The following is a 16701-nucleotide window of genomic DNA, read 5'->3' on the forward strand; positions in this document are numbered from 1 at the left end:
GTTAATGTATGGTGAAGTTATAAAGCAACTGAAAACAGGGGTGTTATTATAGGACGTGTTAGGCACCCTTAATAATAGGCTGTGCTACCAGCCTGGGTATAATCACACTATATTTTCAAGTGGTACCTGATTTATAATCTGCCATTTGGATCATGATCGGTTAGGATTATGATCTATTAAAATATACTTTTTAATAAATCATATGCTGGTAACTGACACAGATGACCAAAACCATGAAATTTTTGAACACTTCTGAACCACAGATTTACAGTGAAACAGGGTTGGCGATCATGTGAGTAATAGAACAGAGAGTACATATTGATGGATTGTGTTCAGAACCACATTTCAGAGCATACCCTTGGGCTCAGTTTTCCAGCATATTTTATTTGCCTTGACCTTTGCTCAGACTTTAGAATGTTGACTAACCACCTCATGCTGACAACGTCATTAAGCATTTTGGAGAGAAATCTATGCAAAGGCTGAGATCATCTGCGGACTTTTTAAAATGTCTTAAATGCTGCAAACTTTTATGGAATATTAACACCATGACCTTTGCTTCACAGCACCGATAGCGAAGGAAATCTCATTATAGCCACTGCAGTGTAACTTCAGTTTGACTCTATTTTGTTTTTTCTTTCTAAAAACCTGCTGAAAATGTAATTCAGCCCTTAAGGCAAAGGTATTTTATCCTATGGTTTTATGAGGGTTTTTTTTTATTGCAATATGAGTCGTATTTCACAGAATGGTAGACAGCTCTGTAACAGCTTTTGGAGAGAGCCTGGAGTAGAAATACTTGGACCTCTATAGAAACTCACTTCTTTCTAAATGCTGTGGGTAATATGATAACCCAACCCACACAACAAAGTGTAATTACTCACCTGTGCTATCCACAAAACTCCCTCAAACAGAAATTGATGGGATACCTTATTTTACTGACAAAAGGCGATATTCTGGCCCTTGGTTACAATCATGCAACCCATTTAAATCAATGAGCTTTTATGGCTGTAAGAGCAGTGTTTGGCTCTAGTGTACTATATCAAGGCATCAAGTTTGGATACTAACAAGGAGCCAGACCTTTAAATGCCCACCTCACAAATCTGGGGTTCTTAGAATTAGGTTTTTGTTCACCCCGTTATAAAGAAACAACCTAGTTGTTATTTTGGCTCTGCATTCAGATTCTGTTAGTGAGGTATTCCTGTTTTACTGGCCTTCAGGTAAATGCATTGGTTGTCAGTGCAACTAAATCCCATGAAATAAGAAAATATTTAAATCAGTTACTTAGAAGCCATTTAAGGCGCTGTCTTCAAACAGGCCAGTTAATTAATATTAAAAATCTTAAATCCTGCTACTTGTCTGTTTACCAGTGTTTAGCCCCTGTATCTTTTCCAGGAATACATGGTATAGCCATTTGGTGATTAACAAGATAAACTGTTAATAGTTTGTTACAATGGCATTACCATAGCCCAGTAAAATTATTACAAGTTATTAATTCTAATCCCTTGCCAGTGTGTCAATTAATTTGCTCTCACCAATCCATGAGGACATCTTAGAGGTTTTCCTTGAGTTGGTTTCTTCTTGAGTCATCTTTGTTTTTCTTAGCTGTCTGTGATAGTTGGCTTGCAGAGATGGACAGGATGAGCTGAGGAGTGCATGCTGTTTGAATACAGTAGCTGAGTGGCATGGGTGATCACTTCAGAATTTTTTATACTCTTCTTCTTATTTTCATGAAATTATAGGAAAACACTCCCTTTTTCAGGCTTGTTTAGATTCAGGCTGGCTACTGTCATTCTTTCATCAGTTCCACGTCTTCAGGGGTTGATTTTGTTGACACTTTCAGCTTTTGATATGCAGTCTGCTTAATGAATGTGCAGCACAGTTCTAATTGGCTGTGTCCTGTTGGGGAACATTTCAGATAACTTTTAGTTTTTGAATTTCCTTTTGATTCTGTCCATTTTGGGAAATGTTCCTTCAGTTTTATTAGCATTCAACAGGAAATTTTAAAAAGTCAAAACACTCATTCTTTATAAAATAATTTTAGCTTTAAAAACAGTCTTTTAAAAAAATCAATAATTCTTAGAGTCTTTAACTATTTAAGCTAAAGAAGTTGTTGATACTTCATAACAATTTTTGGAGAGATCATTCTTCTTGTCTTCCTGAGCTGGGTGAGGGAGCTGCTGGAGCACTGACAGTAATTAATTAATTCCCCATTAATATAAATATTTTATACTTAAACGGCTTTTTACATTAGTAATCAGCTGTACTAGATGGAATGCTTCACGAATGTGGGTGTCATCCTTGTGCAGGGGCCATGCTAATCTTCTCAGTATCGTTCCAATTTTAGTATATGTGCTGCAGATTACATTTTGGAGTGGTACATAAAGCATTTTATCACTTACATAGCAGTGATATTAAGAAACTCTTTGCATTTAGTTAAAATACTTTCAAATATGCCTTTCAAAATGGTTTGCCATTTCAACATTTAAAAAATAATCAATGTTTTTTAACAAAACATTTCCTTACTACACATATTTTTCTCTAAAGTTTTAAGGGCACAGAATTTTCTTGAAAAGGGGGGCTGGTAGAGGCCATTGGCACTGAGTTTCTAATCTGCTGGGGGGTGCTCCACCCAGGCCCTGCCCCCAGCCTGCTTCTTCGTGCCCCCGCCCTGCCTCTTCCCTCCCCGCCCCTTCCCTGCCGAGTTCTGCCCCCTCCCCATAGCACGGTGTGCCCTCTCTCCTGACCTCTTCCCCTTAGCACCTCCAGATGCTGCAAAACAGTTGATTTGTGGCATGCAGTAGACACTGGGAGGGAGGGGGAGGTGTTGATCGGCAGGGCCCGACAGCGGGCAGGAGGCGTTGGGAGTAGGGGGAGGTTCTGGTAGGGGGGCTGCCGGTGGGTGCTCAGCACCCACCATTTTTTCCCCGTGGGTGCTCCAGCCCCAGAGCACCCATGGAGTCAGCGCCTATGGTAGATACCCTCTTTACAACCTAGATTTATTGTTTTGATAACAAATCCCCACATTCCTTTCTGGGGTATTTGCGTAAAGAACATCCTCACATTCTTTTTCAGACCAGGTCTTTCCTAAACATTTTTCTTTACAAATTTTCTGTTCTTGATGTAAGGGGACTGTTGCCCCCTTACTAACATTCAGTGGGGGTGTTTTGGTTGGCTAGCTCCCAGCACTAAAAGGGGAAGGGTCGATGGCAAATCAGGAGCCTGAGACTGACAGCCAATGCTCCAGATCAGCCTGATTGACAGACTAATCAGAGGGTCAGGAGGCCAGGGAGGTCCCGTCCTCCGTGTGAGCTGGAATTGCCTGGGTCAGACTGAGTGGGGCCGAGCTAAGGAGAAAGCAGGGGCCCAAGCTGAGCTGGAGAGCAGAACCGTGCCAGATCCAGAGGGGCCAGAGCTGCAGCCACAGAGCCAGAGACGCAGCCCAGGGAGAGCAGATCCTGTGCTGGGAGCAGAGCTGCAGCCACAGAGCCAGGTGTGGTGAGCAAGTGGGGCCAGCCAAGGGGGGACCTTGGGCAAAGGGCCCAGCACAGAAAGACACCCCCAGACAAGGGCCCTTGCAGGCCAGACCGGGAGGGGGACCTTAACCTGACGGGGGGCTGACGCTGGGAAGAAGGGTCCCACCACTCAAAGCCCGGAGGTGTGTGGCCACCACCATTGCAAGTGTCCAACCCGCAGCATACCTGCAGCACAGCCAGGGCCTGAGACGGAAATCTGGGACCTACAAGGAACAGACTGTGAAGTGCCCTGATGTCCAGAGACACTGTTTGTGATGTTCCCTGCTACAAAGCAGGGTGATGTGTTTTCCTTTAACCTTTCCCATTTTTCCTTGTTCTTTTCTTTAGATTAATTGTTAATTAAACAACTTGTATTTGTTTTAAATTGTATGGAATAATCAGTGGGTCAGGGAGGTGCCCAGTGCAGAGAGAGTACCCCGGAGTGGGGACACCCTAGCCCCTGTCCTAGGTGACCACAGCAGGGTTGGGGGTTGAGCCCCCCAGGAATCCTGGGCCCAGCCTTGTTGGGGTTACGAGGACTCTGCCAGACAGGAGAGTGGAAGGGGAGCCCTCAAGGGCAGGGAGGCCTCTGGGTAAAGGGAGTGGGAGCGAGGACTCAGATCCTTTCGCTAGCCCACTTCACCGGGGTAGTGCAGAAGCCAGGAAAGTTCCCCACAATAGCGGGACCATTCCCCCGCTTACATTGAGATAAGGAATTATATGTATTCCAAACTTATCATTTTTACAAGAGGGAAGTGTCCTGGTCTAGATATCAGGGGGTAGCCGTGTTAGTCTGTATCTAAGGTGCCACCAGACTCCTTGTTGTTCTGGTCTAGATAGGCAGGGCCATCCTTAGGCATAGGCAGCATATGTGGCTGCGTAGGGCACCAGAAAATTTGGGGCACCCCTGGGTCTTAGTGTTCAACCTCCCGCCTCTTCCTATCCCTGTTCTGACCCTTCCTGCAGGCTCGCACAGCTAGCTGCTGCAGCCTGGTGACTCTTACTCCAGAGGGGCTCTAGTACTTAAAAGTGAAAAAGCCTGCCAGCCCTATTAGCACAACACTGAAACTGTTAAAGAGCCATTCAAGTGGTAATGAAGCCATTTAACAGGCATTTGCCAACCCCCAGGTATATAAGGTCAGTTTCTGACTTTACTGACAAAAGCAGTTGTGCATTACTGTAATATTTACTTAGAACATGTTAGTCTACAGGACCTTAGTTTAAAATTTGCTTTAAAAATATTTCATTAGTGTGTTGCTGAAGATTATAAAATCATATCTCTAAAAAATCCTTGCATAGATTTTTAGATGCACAATCTGAGTATTCATCTTTAGCCTTAAATGCTTGGATCTTCAGACATATAGTTTTTTTAAACAAATCCTTCAAAAGACCACCCTTATCTAAAATACACATTTTAATTTTAATTACTATAGTACAAAAAACTTGCTTCCAAAGTCTTCCTGTCCTTTCTGTCCATCCCTTTCTCCCTTCACGTCCCTGTTGAAGAGAACCCTTAAAGGGACAACACCCCTTTCCTTCCAGATAGCTGGACAAATGAGTTTCCCTTTCTTTACTTCTGACTATTTGATTAACTAGTTTTAAGAGAACCCTCCAGCAAAATCAGTACCTTAGTAAGATATAAAATCCTTTGTTATGCGTAAAATCTTTGGAAACATATTTTTAAAGTTGGTGAAATTTCATTAACAAGTCTATTGTTATGGAGATCACACAAAGTAAATTAGTGTTCCCTTTTCCTAAAAGCAGTGAACATTGTTATGAACACTCTAAACCTCTGTGACTGAATAATTTAAAATAATGTCTTTGTTTCAGTGAGTTAAATATGTAGTAATCTGGAATGATTATTTTACGATGGCTTAAGAGTACATTTAAAAGATAAAATCAGCTTAGAAATACTGATTAAAAAAAATGTAAAACAGAGAAGAGCTGCATCATGTATTCCATAATATTTAATGTTGTATTCAGCAGGACAGCTTACTTATCTTTACTACAAAGTTTTTGAAAATAAATCTCTGACAAACTTCAGAGTATATAAAAAAAACAGTGACTGACATTTTTTATTCCCAAGTGCTTTTTAATTAGGTACCTTCTGTATGTCCAGTCTTCACCATCTGGCATGCAGTGGAAAACATGTTCCATTTTCTTTAGAAAGAAATTGCAGAAGAGTGGTTTTTTTTTCCAAATGTCATTTGCTTCATTTGGGATCAGGGATTTGGCTGGAAGGGGGTGAGCAGGGTGGGGGAGGAAGAGAGGAGGGAGACAGTGGGGAGAAGGTGGGGCCTGGGCAGAGTGGGGGTGGGGCCTGGAGCAGAGCGGGGGTGGAGTATGGGTGGAGCCATAGACAGAAGAGGTGGTCTGGGGAGTTAGCCTCCCCAAGCAATAGCTTCACCCACAGCCCATGACAGTAGGTAAGAGCGGGTCGGCTCCCACACACCCAGTGCATGCTGCAGTCTCCTTAGGCAGGGGCCATATTCACAGAGCCAAATGCGCTGGCGCCACGCATTCTGCGTGAGGGAGAGGGTACGGGGCTCTCTGCAGGAAACTGTGACTCTCCGCCCCCATGAGGGGGGCCGGGCGGCTCGGTATCCTTTGCTGCCTCGTGCCTTCCCTCCCGGGCTGCGAGCCTGGGCTGCCATCGGGCATAGAGGCACCAGTTTAATAATCCTAAGGACGGCCCTGTAGATAGGACATTCTTTTGGTTTGTTTGTTTCTTGACCCAAGCTTCTTAGAGTTCCAATCTGTGGTAGCAATTAAATGTCTATTAAGTATTTTGTACAAAGCACAAATTCCAATAAGCAGTACGTCTTTTAAACATAGTATAAAAGTTAAGGCAAAGTAAAGTTAGGAAAGCTGCTTTTTAAAAGTCTGTGTAAACACTCGTGGGAGTCATAAACCCTTTTATGGTCAAGGAGGTGTTATCTTTCTGGCCCTTAGCCAGTTTCTGGATGACAGAAAGCAGAAGCCTTCTGTAATTTCTTTAATTCCCTTGAACATATTATAATATAACTAACCCATACACAGGTATTGTTTTCAAGCATCCTGGCTATAGCATACTTTGTAGGTATATTTTAATATTCTGTAAAGGGACAAACAAGTTTGTATTAACCAACATTAGAAAAAGATTACAACTTTTATTAATTTTTGCATCAATATTGAGGTCTGTCCCCCACAAGAGTGCAAGAGGAGACATAGCTTGAAATGTGCTCCTCTTGCTAAGGAGGAATTTAGCTAAACATTCCCATTGCTCATTAATGCAATATTGGTTCCTTTCCCTCTTTTTACCTTTCTATTAAACACACAGCACTTTACACCTATGCTGTGCAAGGTCAAGCCAAGAGGCAGCACTGCAGAGTAAACAGGTGAGAGGGAGTTTATAAATAATTGAGGATAAATATGATCTTTAATACTGGAAATAACCTTTGATCCTGGCAGTAATAGGGACTAATGGGGTCATCTTTTTTTAAAAAGAGGTATTTTACTGAGTTAAAAACTTGTCTTCACAAATAAAGTGGAGGGGCCAGGCTGAAAAGGTAAGAGTGACAACTGAACAAGTTTTCATTTTCACCAAAGTGTCAAGCAATTTTTCATAGAAAAGAGAAATCAATGGGAAGGAGTTGGAGACAAATCGTATACTCTCCTTTAAAAAACGTTCTGACATTGGTATAGAGAAGGGAGTGTGTTCAAGAGAGACACGGTATGTCTACACAGCAGCTGGGAGCGGTAATTCCCAGCATGAGGAGACATAAACTCACGAGCTCTGCTCAAGCTAGCATGCTAAAATAGCAGTGTGGCCATGGTGACATGGGTGACAGCTTGAGCTAGCCACCTGAGGACGTACCCAGAGGGTCGGGCGGCACTGTACTTGGGCAGCTAGCCTCTGCCATTACAGCCACAAAGTGACTCTTATGTGCTATCTTGAGCAGAGATAGCACATGTATGGGAATTACACCTCCCAGCTGCTGTGTAGACATACCTGTAGTCAACGGGACTATTCGTGATCATAAATTTCAGCGTGTGCCCTATGAGATTGCAGTATCAGGACCTTAGTAGCTGTAACTTCTAAAACCAAAGTTTTTGAAAAAAGAATTGGACATGACAGCTAGTGTAAGGGAAGGGAACAGAATAATCATATTTTAATTCTTTTCTGAGCTAACTGAATATTTTTCATGTATAGTAGATGCCTGTTTATCTGTATCAAATGGTTTTCTTCAGATAAATGGGAGTTTGTTAAGGTCTCTCATGTAGTAGTAAGTCAGTCAATCATATTGAATACTACAGCTGCTTGGCAACTTTTCAATGAAATGGTTTTTCATCAAAAATGCCCTTTTGTCAAAACTGAAACGTTTTGTGAGAACACAACACTCTCAGGAACATTTTCGAAAGGTTTCTCAGGTCTAGGAGGGAATTACTGGTCAAAACTAGAGAGATTCAGAGCAGGGACTTGACTCCTCCAGGTATCCCATCTAACAGGTGAATGCCCTAACCACCAGGCAGGTTGCGTGTGGGTGTGAATTTGAAAGGTCTGTTTTATCCAGACACGTTACAGGAAAATCTTTGATATCTCAAATTTTCACTGGACAGGAAAAAAACATTTCCCATTGTGACACACTGTACCTCAAAGTAGCACCCTGGAACCCCCATATTCACCATGATGATATATGTTTTGTACAAAGTATACCTTATGAGGTATCATTTTAAAAGTCTTGATCTGTTGACCATTAATATCCTGTTGGATTGTATGTGGTATCATTGTATGTGAAGTTACGAAGTATTGCTACTGAAATATGTTGTGAGGTTGGGAACATCCACAACCAGCCTTTGTTACAACAAAGGAGTCGCCATCAATAGCCAGACAGTGTTAATGGCTCATCAACACCCATCAAGAAAAGAATCCACTATCCCAGAGACTCCTTAGAGAAGGCAGGTATGCAGTGGAGACTGCTTGATCAATGGGGACTATCTGATCCCCAAATCACAGCAAGGATTTTTCCAGTAAACTGGAAGAAAGTATAAAAAAGGGGAAGTGACATCATCACTTGGCCTCTCCCCCCACCCACCCCCAACTCAACACCTGGAAGAATGTCTGGTGGGCAAAGACTTGGAAGGGAGTTTGGTCCCAGGCCAGAAGGGAATCTGTGTATTGAGGAACTGTAACTAACCAAAAGCTGTTTGATTCAACTCTTGCTTAGACTAAAAGTTTAAGATTTAGAAAGCGTGTTTATTTTTTATTTGTTTAAGGTAGGCATAAATGTCAGAGATAGTTATCACTTATAATCACAATCTATTTTTCTGTAGTTAATAAAACTGTTTTACCTAAAACAGTGTGTTTTGGTCAGAGGCGAAAGTAAGCCAGTACGGTCTGGTACGGCGTACCGGCAAGAGCCAGTACGCCGTGCCAGACCACAGCGGCTTCCGCGGCGGGGATTTAAAGGGCTCTGGGCTCCCCGCCACTTTAAAGGGCCTGGAGCTCCCACCGCAGCGGGGAGCCCAGAGCCCTTTGAGTCCCACCCGCAGCTCCGGCAGCCGGGCTGGGGCCGGGATTTAAAGGGCCCGGAGCTCCACGGCGGCTGGAGCCCTGGGCCCCGGGGGCCCCCAGCCACCTCTGCAGCTGGGAGCCCCGGGTTGATTTAAAGGCCCTGGGGCTCCCAGCCACAGCCGGTGCCCCAGGGCCTTTAAATCTTGATAGTCCCCACCTCTTTTGGTTGAGGCCACGCCTCTTCCAGATGAGGCCACGCCCCCCTCAGGACTCCGGCAGTACCGGTAAATCCTGTAAGTTACTTTCACCCCTGGTTTTGGTTGAAGTGTTTGGGAAATCTCAGCTCAGGTTACCAAGGGATGTTTCATATCCACTACCCTTTTGTCAAAGTGGTGAACTGGGTAATGAGTTTACACTGGCCAGGCTTCTGACCACTGCAAGACAGGATAGTTCTGGGTGTGCAAGGCGGGGGAGATGCAGGGAATAGACTAGAGCATCTTTATTGATGGTTCATGAGTGGCTGGGATATCACTCATGTAACAGAGCTGGGTGTGTCCCTGCCTGTGGATGTGTGGGTAAGTACAGTACCTATCAGAGGTTTGTAGCTTGACATCAGCATCAGCATCACCATGTGAGAGGCAGCCCAGGTTGGGGGGGACAGAGGGCCAGCAGTCCCACAGTCAGATTGCACCCCAGGGACCCCATGACACCCATCCAGCTCTACTGGAGAGCAAATAGAAATGTTGATAATACAGTACTCGATTTTTAAAAAGTATTAGATAGTTTTTCAAAGACCTTCTCACCCCCACCACCAAAACCCTGCCAGGCACTGTGAAAAATTAAAGATTATGACCCTCCTTTCATGGATGGAAAGTTATCAGTAAAGAGGATTTGAAACAACTCCCACTGTCATTATTCATCAGTATAAATAGGAATGTGCGGTTCAAAGCCAATAAGAAATGTTTACACAGTGTTCTTGTTTTCCGTGCCTAACATCTAAGCAGAAGTCAGCTTAGCTGAGAAATGAATTGATGCAAATCCATCATACCATTTGTGTGCATTATGTAGTGTGGTCTGGTAGACAAGTTCAATTGACTTGTCACCTTTTTCAGAGGGGTTAAACACAGTTATAAAAATTCACTCACTTCAGATCCAACAAATCTGGAAATTCCATTTATCCCCTTGAAACAAATACATTTTTAAAATATAACTTTTTTTTTTTTCCTTAAGTTACGGACTAACATCCAGGGAGCTGGAGCTTTTGAATCTAATCTTTGGGTAGCTAATCTTAGCAGCAGCTGATAAGGTTGGACACAACACAAGTCCTATAAACGAGAGAACAAGAAAAGGCTTTTGAGTGGGGAAGAACTGTTTTCTGGCTAAAGCACTGATTTGGCATCTGAGGTCTGGATTATATTCCCAGCTCTGTCACATTCTCCATGTGATTTGCCCAAGGTCACACACCCAATACTTTCAAAACCTCCCACTAAATTTGAGTGCTTTGATTTTTGGTTGCCCAGCTAGAGGCACAAAGGATCTGACATCTGAGACCAGAGATGCTCATCACTTTATGATCTAACCCAAAATTTCTCATCTTCGATAACCAAAAATGGAGACATTAAAAATGAGTGGATACATTTAAAAAAAACAACCTAAACCTCTCTGTTCCTTAGTTTACCCATTGCAAAATGTAGACTAGGGCTGGTTGGGAATGGGAATTCCCATTCCATGGGAAATTCCGACATTTCAAATAGAAAATATTTGTTTGATTCAGAACAAAAAGTGGAAATTTGGAAATTTCCCACAAAAGGAAAATTCTGAAAAATTTTGATTTGGGACCATTGAAATGTTTTGTTTAGACTTCATATTTAAGATATATAAACATAATATTTATATAATGTAAATGAATATAACATTAATATTAATATATATAAAATTCATAAAGAAATGAACTGAAACAAAGTCTTTCAACTTTTCTCATTGGAAAATTTTGTTGAAATTGACACGTTCTCATACAACATTTTGATTTAGAAGAAATTGAATTCTTCAGCAAAAAACGGTTCAGTTGAAAACTTTTCAGTCGGCCCTAATGTGAATGTTTACCTTCCTAGCTCCAAACCTGTTGTGAGTCTTAGTATTCATAAAGTGCCTTGAGAACCTCATATGGAAGGCTGTTATGCAAATTATTATTTTATGATGGCCATGGATGGATGAACAAAAATAACAAGCTTATATGAAAACCCTACAGTAATACCAAGACAAGTACTGGAAGAGGTACTGATCTTGCATATCTAATTTGGGCCCATCTTAAGTGTCCTGACACTTCTCCCTGTTTCTGACAGTTTTGGGGACTTTTGTTTAGCCTGCTGTGTGGATCGGTGAACACTAGAGTTATTTCTCCACAGAGTCCCCCACTCTTGGAAGGACCGAGAGTTATGAGAGCAGGAACGGCTCAAATCTACTGCTTCTTGATTGTGGGAGATGTGTGAATGTAAGCAGCTCTTTCAAAGGGACAACTATAATTGAAGTATTAAAGGAGCCTGATATTATTAATGACCTCTGCTGAAAAGCGCTGTTGAATTACCATCTGTTAGCTCATCACTGCCAAATCTCTGCAAGACTGGGCTGGCTGAATATAAGCAGGCAGAACTGCTAGCATTGAAGGCTTGTGTACCTGGGGAAGCTATTGTGAAATAAGTGAGGGTGTGAATTTTAAAACACTATCTTTCCATGTGGACACTTATTTTACACTAAGAACCTTTTTGCAGTTTATCTTAATCCACAAAAAGGCAGATGGTGTGTCCATACAGGGAGCTAGTATTGAATAGCTATTCCAGGCCATTTCCTTGTGTAGACAAGCCCTTGGGTTCTGTTTTGTTAAGGCTGGTAGTGGTAACATTGATGGTGTACAATATGCATTGGTGTTTAAGAACCTACTCCTGTTTAAAATCAATGGGAGCTCTGCTTCAATAAGGGCTAATAATGATTACAGGATTTGGTCCAGTATTTCCAGAACTGGGCACATTTCTTGATCTGAATGATGAGCCTGATACTTAGAGAAGTAAAACAATTAGCTAAGTTAGCTGCATCACCATTGGAAACATAGCAGCGAAAAACTTGCAATGTGGAAAATGACAACATTAATAGGAATTGTTCGTTTGTATGTCTCAAATAGAATTCCATATTATGCATTCCAAAGATGGCTATTTTTTCTCTCTTTCTTTCCTGTATTGATCAGAGACTTTTTTTAAAGACATGCAGATAAGAGAATTTCATGGCCAGGAGTTCCAATGATAGGAGCCTGCCGCTGGGAAAGCTGTTTTCTGCAATTATGTGACCTACCCTAGAAGTTGACAGTCACAATGTTCCACTGGAACATAACTGTTATGGGAGATCGTGGTCTTGGGGGGCAGGGGGACAGACAGAGAGAGAGAGAGAGTCCCTCAGGTGCCAAGGGCTGATGCTGTGGATGGCTTTGAAAATCATAAAAGATTTTACTTGACTTTACAGTGGGGAAGCCAGTGGAGTGAACAGTGCACTGGGGTAGGTGATGTTTGTGGCAAGCATTGCTGAGTATGCAGGCAGCTACATCAGGGGTGGCCAACCTGTGGCTCCAGAGCCACATGCGATTCTTTAGAAGTTAATATGCTGCTCCTTGTATAGGCACCGACTCCAGGGCTGGAGCTACAGGCACCAACTTTCCAATGTGCTGGGGGGTGCTCACTGCTCAACCCCTGGCTCTACCACAGGCCCTGCCCCCACTTCACCCTAATCTGCCCCCTCCCCAAGCCTGCCGTGCCCTCGCTCCTCCCCCCCAGAGCCTCCTGCACGCCACAAAACAGCTGATCAGGAGGTGAGAGAGGGAGGCGCTGATCGGTGGGGCTGCTATTGGGTGGAGGCGCTGGGAGCGGGGGGGAAACTGATGGGGGGCTGCTGACGTATTACTGTGGCTCTTTGGCAATGTACCTTGGTAAATTCTGGCTCCTTCTCAGGCTCAGGTTGGCCACCCCTGGGCTACATTCTCAGCTAGCTAGAGACTTTTCCATAGGCTCTGGCTTCGCTCCCTAGGAACAGAGAACTTCAAAATAATCAAGCCTGCAGGTCACGTATGTGGATCACCATGGCCAATTCAGAGTGATTTGAACAGGGCATAGTCTTCTGGACAGCCAAAGGTGGAAGAGGGCATTTCTAGCAGCTGTCTGGGTTTCCAGTAGTTGTGAAGGACCTAGAAAGTAACAGTCTTGATAGTTGAGAGGCAAACTCCCTTTCTGGAGAGCAAAATGGAGGAAGCAAATTCCTCAAAGCATCAGTAGCACTCCATTTTGTTCAGCTTCAAGAAACAATTCTTCATCCAGATGTTGATGTCTCCCAGCCACTGGAATTGGTGTTGTCTGTTTGATGTAAAGGAAATGTTGAGGTGGGTATTCTCCCTTCATGCTGACATTTCAGCCCATGCTGTTGAGTATCACAGTCTATTAAGTTACTTGGCACTTCCCATTATGAGACCCTGTTTTCAGTGGCTTATACCTTTGCCAAACTTTAACTGTTTAGGCTGAAATTTTCCACGCCAAGGGTCTGCATCAAGCTGAATTGTTGGGGAAAATTCAATGGGTCAACCGTTTCTGAGAACCAGGCTAGGGAAAAACATGTTTTGGCATTCAAAAACAATTTTGGTGGTCTTCTCTTTGAGAAGTTCTAGAGCCCCCATGCTTTGGAGCAGGAACTTGAAATATGGCAGGAGACTGCCTTTGTATCAAGGATGTGCCTTTTCCTCTTCCTATGAAAATCTGCCCAAATTTATCCAAGCTATAAATCTTTGAAAAATCTCATTCACCCACATGCTCAGTTGAGACTTCTTAGAGTTTAGCAGCTTAATTGCCTGAAGATTCTGTCTGCACTGGGCATGCTCCAGACCCTCCCAACTTCTACATGTAAACAGACTGTGCATGCATCTGTCTCTAGTGTGCTGTCAATGACCTCCCTGCTGGCACCCAGCAGCCTGGAGGAGGAAGCTACCTGGCTGAAATACAGAGGGAGCAAGAGTGAGACTGGGGGCAAGGAAGAGGAGTAGACTTGGAGGAGGATCCTGTTGAGATTGGCACCAGGAGGGGGGAGGTGTGGGAGGGGAAAAGAGAGGAACTGGGAAGAAAGACTGGGGGTAGGTCAGGCTGGGACTAGCTGGGCAAGGAGGCGGGGACTGGAAGACACAGGAGATTGGGACTGGGGTGAATGGAGGAGATGGAGTCAGCTTATGCTGGGTGGGAAGGACATTGAGAATTGATCTCTGTACATATACACTGAGACAAGAGTCCTTTGGAAATTGTATGTGATCATGTAATTGAAGGCTGTATCATAATGCATATGCATAAAAGGGACTAGATGGGGAGGGCTCTGAGTTACTAGAGAGAATTCTTTCCCAGGTGTCTGGTTGGTGGGTCTTGCCTACATGCTCAGGGTCTGACTGATCACCATATCTGGGGTTGTGTAGTGGTGCAGACTCACCCCTGCGGCACCTCCTGCTGGTCGTCTCTGGGAAGTAGCTCTGCCAGCCTTAGTGCGCCCTCTGCAGGCCGGTGATCTGCCTTGCTGCTGGCCCTGTGTCCCTCCCAGACCCCGGTGCCCTTTTATCTGGGGGGCTGCCCCCTGACAGTACCCCCACAGTTCTGGGTCTCCCCCTCCCAGGGAAACCCCCACCCACTAGTCCCCACCTTGCCTCAGTATAAGGCTACTGCCAGTTATCAACTAGCCCCTGCACCCTGGGGTAGACTGCAGTATCAGCCACTCATCACAGGCAAGGTTGGGTTTGGACCTGCTGCCTCCCTCTCTAACTGGGCTGCCCTTAGGCCCTCAGCTAGGCCTGCAGCCTGGGGGTTTTCTAGGCTAGAGCTCCCCAGCTCCTCTAGCCTTCCCCCAGCCCTGTTCCACTCCCAGTACCCGACTCAGCTCCCTAGCAGCCAGGCCCCTCTCTCTCTGAACACAGAGAGAGTGTGCTCCTGGGCCTCTGGCTCACAGCCTTTTTATACAGGCCAGCTGAGGCCTGATTGGGGCGTGGCCCAGCTGCAGCCGCTTCCCCAATCAGTCCAGCTTTTCCCCTGCCACAGCTCTCTCCTAGGGCTGTTTTAAGCACTTCCAGGCAGGAACGGGGGACTACCCCACTACAGGTTAGGAATGATTTTTCACCCAGGTGAGATTGGCAGCGGACTTGGGGGGCATAGGTGCTAACTCCATGGGTGCTTCTGGCTCAAACATCCATGGAAAAAGTAGTGGGCGCTCAGCACCCACCAGCCACAGCTGTTCGGCGCTGCCACCGATCAGTTCTTTGGCAGCTGGAAGAGGGGCTTGGGGAGGGTAGAGAGCAGTGAGGAGCGGGCGGGTGGGGCTTTGGGAGAGGGGGCAGAGCAGGGGCAGGAAGAGATGGCGCAAGGGCAGGGCTTCGGGGGAAGGTGCAGAGTGGGGGCAAGGTCTCGGGGTGGAGCACCCCTGGGGAAACATAAAAGTCAGGGCCTATGCTGGGGGTTTTTCACCTTCCTCTGCAGCATGGGTCACTTGCCAGTTTAAACTAGAGTAAATGGTGGATTCTCTGTAATTTGAATTCTTTAAATCATTGAAGACTTCAGTAACTCAGCCGGAGGATAGGAGTCGATTACAGGAGTGGGTGGGTGAGGTTCTGTGGCCTGCAAGGTGCAGGTGGTCAGACTAGATGATCATGATGTTCCCTTCTGACCTTAGAGTCTGAGTCGGACTCTATAAATGGTTACTTACACCAAAAATCACACAATTTTCAGATTGCTTCCAAGTCCTAAGAGACCAGTCACTTACCCCAGATCAACTGGTATCCTAGGTCTTACACAGCGACAATGCCTGTAGCCAATCCTATAATTAATTAACTAAAGGTTTATTAGCTAAGAAAAAGAAATGAGTTATTGAAAGGTTAAAGCAGATAAAATATATGTGCGGGTGAGTGACAGTCTATAATTCCAAATGGTAGCAGAGATGTAATAATCTGCCAGTGTCCCAAAAGTCTCTCAGGGCTCCCCAGAATAATTCTGGAGATCTCCATCTTCCTGTTAGTTATTCCGCTTTGTAAGAATCCAAACAGTGCATAGATGCAAGATCTTTCCCTGAATCCATACTTATCACTGCTTCTTCTCCTCACAGAAATCAAGCTGACAGGGTCAGCACCCACATGTGCTCTTTCTTTGATTGGCAGAGCGAGATGAGCACATTTGGAGTCTTTGATCTCTGATCATCACACACAATGACCACTTGCCTTCAAATGTAAAAGAATTAGCACTTTCCTGTTAAAGTTCTTCATTTGATTACACGAGGCTCCTTCTCCTTTGATGGGTTATTTAGTTACAGGGGTATATACAATGTAAATGTTTGCTGTTGCATTATAACAAAATACAAATAAATGAAAACAGTGCATGCAGCATCCCATTAGTTTTCATGAAGTTTAAACACTGAATACATTCTTATACATTTAACAATCAGTTTGATCTGTACTAATACATAATTTAATTGGCCTGGCTTCCAGCTGTGAGTTTGTCAGTTTTCAGCTGAACCTACAGTTTTGATCAGAGCTGGTATCAGCATCACAAACCCATCCTGATTTCTTGGAAAATATTCATTATTCAGTGAACACTTAGGGTGAATGTTTTCAGCCTGCTGATTCTTAGCAAACTGTTAACTCTATTT

General features: G+C 44.2%; 1 non-coding gene across 1 annotated transcript; it reads right to left on the reverse strand.

Annotated features, from left to right (window-relative positions):
• Nucleotides 1-2258: 2258 nt before the first annotated feature.
• Nucleotides 2259-2362, reverse strand: LOC135875328 (U6 spliceosomal RNA). The gene has a single exon (XR_010561207.1). It is a non-coding gene; the product is annotated as a U6 spliceosomal RNA (small nuclear RNA).
• Nucleotides 2363-16701: the final 14339 nt, after the last annotated feature.

This window comes from Emys orbicularis, chromosome 2 (assembly GCF_028017835.1).
Source record: "Emys orbicularis isolate rEmyOrb1 chromosome 2, rEmyOrb1.hap1, whole genome shotgun sequence".
Classification (NCBI taxonomy): Eukaryota; Metazoa; Chordata; order Testudines; family Emydidae; genus Emys; species Emys orbicularis.